The sequence below is a fragment of the Oryctolagus cuniculus genome, chromosome 15 (assembly GCF_051225735.1).
Source record: "Oryctolagus cuniculus isolate XC-2025 breed Fujian yellow rabbit chromosome 15, ASM5122573v1, whole genome shotgun sequence".
Lineage (NCBI taxonomy): Eukaryota > Metazoa > Chordata > Mammalia > Lagomorpha > Leporidae > Oryctolagus > Oryctolagus cuniculus.
Window position 1 is genome coordinate 8,881,141 of NC_142881.1, and position 9,627 is coordinate 8,890,767.

The 9,627-nt window shown below is 51.8% G+C and overlaps 1 protein-coding gene across 11 annotated transcripts in view; it reads right to left on the bottom strand.

Annotated features, from left to right (window-relative positions):
* Positions 1 to 9,357, bottom strand: part of TACC2 (transforming acidic coiled-coil containing protein 2) — a 202,534-nt gene extending 193,177 nt beyond the window's left edge. For 4 of the 11 annotated variants that reach the window (XM_051824267.3, XM_051824261.3, XM_070057109.2 and 1 more), the window contains exon 1: positions 9,202 to 9,357. The gene's annotated coding sequence lies outside the window, so the exon portion shown is untranslated. Of the gene's footprint in view, positions 1 to 4,430; positions 7,592 to 9,201 lie in introns of those variants that run through there. The other 7 variants (XM_089313891.1, XM_089313889.1, XM_089313895.1 and 4 more) reach the window with 4 other exon arrangements.
* Positions 9,358 to 9,627: the final 270 nt, after the last annotated feature.

The window sequence follows — 9,627 nt, forward strand, 5'->3', positions numbered from 1 at the left end:
GTGAAGTGACTTGAAACAGAAATTTCAAAATGTGAACAGAAGAATACCCAGATCTGCACAGGACTCACTAGACACAGAGCAATCAACCCCAAGTGGAATTATTAGATTTCAAAGACAAAAAGCAAAGGCCCTCAGATAAATAGATCAAGTAACTGGCAAGGTCAAAAGAATTACACTGGCATCATAGTTTTTAAAATATGCAAGATAACAATTCAATAACTTCTTCAAAAACCTCCATAAGCTGAAGTGCAAACCAAGGATTTTACATTCAGCCGAGCGATTCTTCAGCTGTCAAGGCTCGGGAAAAGCAGTTTTCAGCGTACAGTAGCTGACTGAGTTCCGCACCATCCGTTTCCTTCCCGAGGAGTCTACTGGATAATGGACTTCATCCAACCAAGTGGTAGCTGGGAAAACCGGCAAAAGGACTGGCAGTGAGGATTTCAAAACACGAAAACGCATGTCCAGCTCTGAAGCAGAGGGAGGGGGCTGGATTGAAGGCCAGGGTTCAAACATTGTCTGCTGTAACAAAGTCGGAATAATGCATCTAAAAAACAGGAGAATAATCCAGAAAGAGGAAGCCAGAACAAGCTCATTCCTGGAGAGGCAACAGGTAAGTTTTAAAGGATACTGGGGAAGGGGCTGGTGCTGTGGCTCAGCGGGTTAAAGCCCTGGCCTGAAGCGCCGGCATCCCATATGGGCACCAGTTCTAGTCCTGGCTGCTCCACTTCCAATCCAGCTCTCTGCTATGGCCTGGGATAGCAGTGGAAGATGGACCAAGTCCTTGGGCCCCTGCACCTGCGTGGGAGACCCCAAGGAAGCTCCTGGCTCCTGGCTTTGGATTGGCGCAACTCCGGCCGTTGTGGCCATCTGGAGAGTGAACCAGTGGATGGAAGAACTCTCTCTCTCTCTACCTTTCTCTGTAACTCTGTCTTTCAAATAAATATAATAAATCTTAAAAAAAAAAAAAAAAAAGGATATCGGGGAAAACACCCTGATGAGCCAGAGAGTAGAAGATGAAATAAGAAAACAGTACTGAGCACATTAAAAATATATATAAAAACAAAACCACTAGAACAAAAATACAAGCCTAATTAGAAAAGAAAGAAATCCTGCAAATATAACTAAATGCACAAAACTGTACAACGTCAGACCTGAGGCTGATCCTATCAGTCATATGAGTAAAAGTCAATGGGTTTACCTCACCTACTGAAAGGGATATGTTCAATTTGGTTCACAAAACAAGACCGAAGTATAAGCTGTATACGTAAGACACACCTAAAACAAACAAAGAGATGGATAAAGATATGACAGGCAAATGGAAACTAAAAGATAACAGGGCCATGATCCTGATATCAGAAAAAGTAGAAGACCAAAAACATCACACATGACAAAGCAGGAAGCGTTTTTACGTGAGAAGCCTAAACTGCAAATGAACACCCAGCACTTAGGAATACAAATCTACCACCCAGCAATGATCTTTGTGAAGCAAAGACTAAAGAAAATGCAGGCTGGGAGCAATACATACAAGCACTCTAATAACAGGACTGTTTAAGTGGACAAAAACTAAGAAAGCAGATAGAAGACCCAAACAGCAGTAGCAGTAGGGCATACCTTAGGAATACCTGTTAAACTCCACACCCAGACAATAAGGATACAGCTTCCTCCCAACTGCCTATGGGCTAATCCCTCCCCAAAAATCTTCAGCTGTCAGGTCACAGAGGAAGATGAGGAATTTTCAGGTGAACACATGAGAACCTGCGTTCTGGAGCAGGCCTGGTGGTGGAGCAAATAAATACATAGATTTTTTTTAAATAGCATTCTCTAGTCACAATGCTGTAAAACCAGAAACAACACAAAGCAAAACAAAAAACAGAACAGGCCCTACACCTGGATTTTAAAAATGTCCTGTGGAGGCTGGCGCTGTGGTATAGTGGGCTAAGCCTCCACTTGCAGTGCTGGCATCCCATATGGGTGCCAGTTCTAATCCTGGCTGCTCCTCTCTAATCCAGATCTCTGCTATGGCCTGGGAAAGCATAGAAGATGGCCAAAGCGCTTGGGCCCTGCACCCGCGTGGGAGACCCAGAAGTCCCCGGCTCCTGCCTTTGTGTTGGTCTACCTCTGGCCATTTCAGGCATTTGAGAAGTGAACAAGTGGATGGAAGATGTCTCTGTCTGCCTTTCAAATAAATAAATAAGCTTTTAAAAAATGACAGTGACAATGGAAACGCTATATATCAGAGTCAATGTGATATATTTATAGCTGTGATAGAGGAAAAATGATAGTATTAAATGTATTTATCAGTGAAAATGAAGGAAGAAAAACAGTGATTTAAATTCCCAACTCAGAAAACTCAGGAAAAACAAAGTAAAGTAAGAAAAAAGCAAATAAGAAAATAGCAAAGGTAAAAGCAGAAATGAATAATAGTTCCTTAAAAAAAAGAATACACTAGGAGCAGCACAGGCTAACTCGATCAAGAAGAAAGCAGGAGAAGGCACGAATGCACAGAATGACGAGGAAGCAACTATTACAACAGAAGGACCTTTTTAAAATGACCAAGCAACTTTGCAGACTTCTATGCAAATGAAAAATCCATGAATGAATAATATCCTAGGCAAATTCAGATTACTCAAACTGACTTCATTAGAATTATAAAGCTTAATAATATCTGTTTCCATAGGAAAATAGTAGAGAAATTCATGAATGAGCTATACCACAAAACTAACACCAGGTCCAGTTGAATTCTACCAATGCTTCAAAAGTCAAAAAGTCCCAAGTTCTACAAATTACTCAAGAGCATTATAAAGGCAGAACATTTTATTAATTCATTTTATTTAGAATAATGATTCCTATATCTGTTAAAGATGGCATACACACACACACACACACACACGCAAACTGCAGGCTAATATCACTCACAGATATGGATGCAAGTATAGGAACCAAAACACCAGCAAGCAAACTCCAACACCATCGTCAGAAAATACTTGACCACAGTGTAGTAGACTGAATGTGGGCCCCTGGGCCGATGGGAGGGCACTAGGAGGTGATGGAACACGAGGCCTGCCCTCCCATCAGTGGGATTGGTGCCCTTGTGGGAAGAGACATGAGAGGGATGATTCTGTTCTCTGCCACGTGAGCAGACAGCAGGACGGCACTGTCTGCAAGCCGGGAGGGAGGCCCTGCCCAGGGCCGTAGCCAGCACCTTCATCACGGGCTTTGCCGCCTCCAGAACTGTGAGAAATAAGCGTCTTGCTAAAGCTGCCGCTCTGCGGTCTCCTGTTAGGGCAGCCAAGCTGACCGAGACAATGACCTAAAGCAATCAGAGAAGGTGCGGAGAACACCCAGAGGTGGGAAGCAGCCCGGGAGGACTGAAGCCTCATCACTACAAGATAGCTGCAACAGCAGAGGACAGAGACCATTTCTGGAGGGTGGTGGAGAAAGACGGAAATCCAGGGGACAGCACGGGGGAGTGCCCTGCCTTGAGAGATTTACCATACAAACACAACCTATGGCTCTTGCTGGGCATCAAATAAACCAACTGTCTTCTCCTTCTTCTCCTTCTTCTTTTTGACAGGCAGAGTGGACAGTGAGAGAGAGAGAGACAGAGAGAAAGGTCTTCCTTTGCCGTTGGTTCACCCTCCAATGGCCGCCGCACTGCGGCTGGCTCACTGTGCTGATCCGAAGCCAGGAGCCAGGTGCTTCTCCTGGTCTCCCATGTGGGTGCAGGGCCCAAGCACTTGGGCCATCCTCCACTGCACTCTCTGGCCACAGCAGAGAGCTGGCCTGGAAGAGGGGCAACCGGGACAGAATCCAGTGCCCTGACCAGGACTAGAACCCGGTGTGCCGGCGCCGCAGGTGGAGGATTAGCCTAGTGAGCCGCGGTGCCGGCCCCAACTGTCTTCAAAAATGAGCCCTCCAGGGGCGTTTGAGCACGGATAGGATTTTCAGTATGAAGGAATCACGACTTTTTTAGGTATTACAGGGTACTGTCACTGTGCACGTACAAAGAGAGTCCTTATCTTAACCGCCACTGACTGAATGACGGAATTATTTGCTTTAAAACACTCCAGCCGGGGAGGAAGGGGAAGATGTTTTTGGAAAGTGGAGCAGTACACGAAGGAAGACTGGGCACGTGTGAGTAATCGCTGAAACCAGCACTGGGGATGCTGGCGCTGGTCTCTGCCTTTGTGTGTGCTTGGAAATTCCACGGTAGAATACAAACAGAGGAAAGGGGGGAGGGCAGGGGGAGGAGAAGCAGCCCCCTCCCTGGTCAGCGCCCAGGCCCTCTGCAGTGCTGGGAGGACCCTGGCCAAGCCAGCGCTTCCTACGCAGGTCAGCCCTTCCTACGCAGACATCAAAGCCATCAGCAGCCAGGGATTCTGGCTACTAAAGCAAAGCACTTCTGGTTGCGTTTTCTAAATTCAACTTACCTGTTGCACTTTAGATGTGGGAACCTGTGCCTCCAAAGGTTCTCAAGTCTAAGCGTTGCTTGCCAAGTCCTGGTCCAGCCCTTCTCCCTGAACCGTGCTGGACTGGTCCCTAGGACTGTGCATCGGCTCACTGCCCCTGGCTCGCAGAACTCGGGCCTGAGGAGCAGTCTTGTCTCAAATCCCCTAAAGGATAATGTCTTAAATATCCACTGCCGGGCCTGCCCATTCAACAGAAGCTCTGGAACTAGCGGCCCTTCTTTCTCACCTAGCTGCTTCTCCAAGGTTGGTATCCCTGTGCCCCGAGATGCGTCAGCCAGTCTCAGTCTCTTTGTCTATGCTGAGGAGGAGCCGTTGGCAAAAGCATTGACAGTCCTGGGTCATTGCGGTGCCTGGCGTAGGAGGACAGGCAGCTCCAACAAGCTCCAGACAGGCAAAGCAAGCCATGATATGACCGGGACTCTTCCAAGAACCGGAAGACACCAGATGATGATCCTGTGACTGGATCTAAGGGTCGGTTGTCTCATCTGTTTGCTATGAAACATGAGACCTAGAACTACTTTGTCAGAGCCTACCTGGAACCTCATTACCGGTTTCAGCAGAAGCATGCTCGCGGGAATGACTGAATGATCGGCAGTGAATGCAGACCGCGGGTTCTCAGCTCAGAGTCACCTGCGCCATTAAATCCCCTGAAAACGAGAATCTCGGCCCCACAGGGAACCGGCCGCTCCAGCTTTGCGCGATCCCTGCCTTCAGATCCTTCCATACAGCCAGGAAGATACACGCCTTTCACCGCCTGGGCCTTGCAACTCGGGACTTGGTGAGAAGGATCAGGGCCTGGTGGAGCCTGGACATTTCTCTGGAATCCCAAAATACTGGGGACGCAACCAATCTTAGTCATCCGTAACTTTACCCAGAGGCAAGCAGCCTGACGACCCAAAGCCAGTCCTCTTTGCTTGCACAGCGTCAGCCGGTGTTGCTGGGCTTAAGCTCTGCAATTCTTTGGCACCAGTTCTGGCACGGAGCTCTGCCGAGGCTGTTCCCTGACTTGAGACCGGAGCAGAATTTCCCCTTTTTAGGTCACAAACTCAGGGCACTCACTCATCACCTCTCTCTCCGCTGTGTCAATTTTAAACACCCGTTTTAATAACATTTATGAAACACTGGCAAGGTGGCAACGATCCTGAGTTTCTCCTGCTGTACGCGGGCATTGCAAGATTGAAACTGAAGAAACTTGGCGCTGCAAGCCGGGATTACAAAAACACACGACAGGGCCCCACGCTGGAGCGTGGTGGGGTAAGCCACCGCCTGCACTGCCGGCATCTCATACGGGTGCTGGTTTGAGTCTCGGCTGCTCCACTTCCCATCCCACTCTCTGCTAATGAGCATGGGAAGGCAGTAGAAGATGGCCCAAGTGCCCTGCACCCACGTGGGAGACCCAGATAAAGCTCCTGGCTCCTGGCTCAGCTCCTGCCATTGCGGCCTTTTGGGGAGTGAACCAACATGTGGAAGACCTCTCTCTCTCTCTCTCTCTCTCTCTCTCTCTCTGCCTGCCGTTCTCCCTCTCTGTAACTCTACCTTGCAAATAAACAAATAAATATATCTTAAAACAAAAACAACTGCGACATCCACCTTTTCCAATACAGTTGAATGAAGAACCCTAGGACAAGGGTCGCAGTGGATTGTCCAGTGACCTGCAAGAGCCATCTTCCTGTGCCGGTTCCATGGGCCATGTCTGGCTGGCTGCTCTCTTGTTGCCTTACCATCTGCAATCTTGATGCCCATGCTCTGCCTCTGGGGCTGGGATGGGCCTTCCTGTGCTAAGAGGGACACCTCACCTGGGCTCATGGCCTCCTTGGGCGTCAGAGAGGCGGACCAGGGTCTCCTGCAGAGAGTCGGGCTCCTGCCCGCCAGCGCCCTACGGTCTGCGCTGGCTCTGTCTGCACTGGCTCTCTTCCATTCCTCATAGCCGCCCCGTGCTGGCCCCTGTCCCCAGCATCCTCCAGCCCGAAATACATACCCTGGCATACAGTGAACGCATGTGCCACTACAAACTAGCTTTCACACTTCAGTCTCATGAAGCCACACAGCTGAGCAGCAACTCGTGCGGGCCTGCCTTTGTTCTTGGCTCTGAAGGTACACATCTTTCATCCCTATGCCTCCACCCAGGCCACTGTTTGAGTGGCCCTTGGCTGCCACGCCAGCACCCATCCTGGACTTTGTGAATCCCACTCCAGGTAGACTCTGGCTTAAACTGAGTCGATCGGATTTTCTGGCTTAATATTGGTTATGGACCCTCCGTAAAAGTCAGGCCAGGGGTCAGCACTGTGGGGTACCAGATAAAGCTGCTGCCTGAAGTGCTGGCATCCCATATGTGTATAGGTTCTAGTCCCAGCTGCTTCACTTCCGATCCAGCTCTCTGCTATGGCCTGGGAAAGCAGTGGAGAATAGCCCAGGTCCTTGGGGCCCTACACCCGCGTAGGAGAGCCAGAAGAGGCTCCTGGCTCCTGGTTTTGGATTGGCACAGCTCCAGCCATTGTGGCCAACTGGGGAGTGGACCAGCGGATGGAAGACCTCTCTCTCTCTCTCTCTCTCTCTGCCTCTCCTCTCTCTCTGTGTAACTCTAACTTTCAAATAAATAAATAATAAAAAGAAAGTCCAGCAAGGCCACTTGTTGTGAGGCCATGAGGGATGGGGCCAGGGTCAGCGGCAGAGAAACTTGGACCTGGGTACCCTGAGCATAGGGAGGGTAGGACTAGGAGCCCAGCAGAGGAGGGGTCCACGGTGAGCCAGAATGAAGCTGGAGGCTGCTGAGACAGGTGAGGGAGGGGCTGCAGCCCAGAGCATGCCCACTCCTCCCCTTGGAGCGGGTCTCGGTTTCTTATAACCAAACAGAACCTGCATGCCAGCACACCCATAAGTCACCATGGCCCGAGACTCTGGCCTTGTCTCCAGCCTCAGCCTCTCTCAGCATCTCTGCGTACCTGCCACTGTCATCCCCACCCTCCTCCTCTGACCACTCCCCGGCCGTGATGGTCACACAGTGCGGCCAGCGCTGCTCTGCCTCCTCCAGCAGCACCCCCGCCCCGCCCTCTCGGCACAGCACAGGCTGAGCTCTGGGGGCTTGGTCTTCTCCCTTCTCCTGGGAGAGACCCGTGGTTCCCCAGACTTCTCACTCCTACCTCGAGCGCAGGTTTAGCCTGACGTTTCTGCTTAGATGACTCACAGTCCTCAAGCTCTTAGGTGTAAATTCTCTCCCCCACCAAGCCAACCCCTCGCTGGCCCGCTCCTGGCATTGTGCAGAAGACCTCGTTGTTTCGGTGACACACTGGTCCTTGGCGGGAACGCTGTGCCTCTCTGTGGCTGCCTGCCCGGCATCTGCCTCCTCAGCTGACCTGGCAGTCCACGGGGCAGGGCTTAGGTCATCGTGGCAATGGCCGCACCCTTGGCCCCAAGGCCTGGTGCCCTAAGTAGGCACGGTCACTTACTGTTTGCTGGTCACTTAGTGTTTGGATTGCTCTCTTACGTTTTCCCCTCTGCTTCCTTCCTCACGCATCCGCCTTTTGGGCGCTTCCCTCCCAGTGTCCCTTTCTCTGTCCCCTTTGCCTCTGGACCAAACTCTTATCTCCCCACCAAGCGGCTGCAGAAGCCAGCTGGCCGGGCCCCTGCTTGCAATATAAAACCTGACCAGTGGCATCCTGGGAAGGTGGCGGCAGAAGTGTTTTGGCTTCTCCAAGTCCCCTGAGATACACAGACGTAGCCGCACGGAGCGAATCCATGAAACCTAGGCACAACACGCCCAGCGGAGCCAGATAACGAAGTAGCCCCTGAACCTGCCTAGCGTGGCCACGGCGCAGGAGGAAGCGAGGAAGGCGGCAGGCTGTTCAGGCCTGAGACTGGGAACCCTGCCCACAGAGACCGGCACTCACTGGCAAGGGTGCAGGCTGACTTGGAAGCAGCAGCCAAGGCGGACAGGCGCTTTGCCTGCTGTGCACACAGGCAGCGGCAGCATCACACGGCAGATGTATGGGTGGTGCAAGTGGGAGAACTACGGCAGCCTTGCGTTTCTGTTGTGTGGCACATGGTATAAAATAGCGTGTACACACACTCACACACACATGCACACACTCACACTCACATACACTCTCTCACACACTCACACACACTCACACACTCACACACACACACACGCGCGCGCGTTCCTTCGCTCGTGAGGCTTGGCGTTCTGCCAGATTTCAGCTGCGGCCTGACGATTCACTCATGGCCGTCACCAAGCCAAACTGGAAACGGGGTTTGTGGCGATCCTGCGGCAGCTCGGGCAGCGGCAGAAGCAGGTCTGAAAAGCGATGGGCGAGAGTCTGGAGAGAGCCAGCCTGCGCAGGCACGTCAAAGCCAACACGACGCCGGGTTTTCTCTCAAAGCTTCGCTGCGTCAGGGCCATGGCACCTCTCTGACGTCACCATTCCACAGGTCATCGGCACTTGCGTGAGGCTGGAAGACGTGTCAGTACACAGCTAGGCAACCCCCGTTTCACGGGGGTTGTGGGTGGAGGGGGCCACAAGCGACCAACAGCAAAGGCAGCCCGTCTGCCTCGGGAGAGGATGCGGGGAGGGGGAGCCAGCGAAGCTCGCATGTGAGCCTTTAATGTCACTGTATAAAGGCAGAGGCATGCAGGAAAGAAATGCACTTCCCCTCTAATCTCAGCAGCCCAACCAGTTTGAAGCCACACCTGGCTCAAAGGAACAAAGTCCTTCGCAGTTTGAGACTGACTTACCCGGAGGGCACAGAACAGGGCCAGGCCCTCTCCTCCTGCGGCTGCCACCTCCAGCACGGCCCCAAGCGTGCTCCGTCTGCCCAGGATCACATGCAGAGGTTCTATAAATGTGCACTGGCGTGGGGCTGGGAGCAGGGCCTGCGAGGCAGCCGAGTGTGAGCAATCCGACCCAGGCCAGGCGGCAGTTCTCCAGCAGGCTGCGCTGCCCTGGGCGGGGTGGGGTGGGGGTGGGGGTGGGGGCAGGCAACAGTGAGCGCTCTTTCTCTCTGTTTATCTGGGATCCAGAGCCGGTGCCCCCTGCCATCTAATTTTCTTGGAGAAGTTTTATATTTTGTCTGGGACCAGCCTTGGAAAGCAAAGCAGCCTTAAGAAAATAAAAAAAGCAATAACATCCAAAGCGCTCCTAAGAAAAGTGGAACAGGTCGT